The sequence below is a fragment of the Branchiostoma floridae genome, chromosome 2 (assembly GCF_000003815.2).
Source record: "Branchiostoma floridae strain S238N-H82 chromosome 2, Bfl_VNyyK, whole genome shotgun sequence".
Taxonomy (NCBI): Eukaryota; Metazoa; Chordata; class Leptocardii; order Amphioxiformes; family Branchiostomatidae; genus Branchiostoma; species Branchiostoma floridae.
In genome coordinates this window covers 13,043,987-13,044,819 of record NC_049980.1, presented here as the reverse complement: position 1 = coordinate 13,044,819, position 833 = coordinate 13,043,987, and the positions used below count along the sequence as shown (strand labels likewise).

General features: G+C 45.3%; 1 protein-coding gene across 1 annotated transcript in view; it reads right to left on the bottom strand.

The window, feature by feature from the left end:
• Positions 1-833, bottom strand: part of LOC118404170 — a 24,696-nt gene that overhangs the window by 15,842 nt on the left and 8,021 nt on the right. The window lies entirely within an intron of this gene.

Below are 833 nucleotides of genomic sequence, written 5' to 3'. Positions count from 1 at the left end.
TAAAGCCATGATTTTATTCAGACAAAAGTCAAGGTGATATGATGAAATTGAGGTATGTATACATGCTTTAATTCCAATGGCAAGAAACATTTCCCTGCCTCTGCAATGAGAGCACTGGTGATGCTGGAGAATTCGCTCGAGTCAGGGTTTCTCAGTTGTATGGAGAACTGGGTAGTCAATGTTACACACACAAAGACTGGTGGCACGGCTGAAAATGATAAGATAAATAAGTGTGTAAGGCCTGCGTCTTTACAAAAAATCAATTTCTCGACCCCAAAACCTGACAAAAATGCAAAAACATATTTACCATCACAAACTCCAGTCAAAAGTGTGTTCCTCAGACTATCCAGCAGGTTGAAGTTGTCCACCACAGCCAAGGTCCTGTTATTGCTGGCGATCTGCTCGAGCTGCGTCAGGTCGTAGCCTGACACACCAATAGCGTAGACAAGGATTCCCTTCTGTCTTGCTTTATATGCTGGTGTTGCCACTCCGTCATACGAAATGCCATCTGTGACGACAATAAGCACTTTTGCTACTCCCGGACGAGCTCCATCCGATCTTGCAAAGCCGTACCTGCTCACATACCTGATAGCCCTTCCAGTCAGTGTACCGCCTCGCATGTATGGAATATCGTCGATTGCATTGGACAAAGCTTCTTTGCTTTGGAAGCTGTTCATGGAGAATTCCTGTCTCACACGCGTGCTGTATTGGATAACCCCTATTTGCGTTGCAGATGGACCGATGTCAAAGGTCTCGACGAGCTTTTGAGAAAACGTGTTTCACTTTCTCAAAGTTGTAGGCCCCTACGCTTCCTGATCCATCCAACAGCAAAA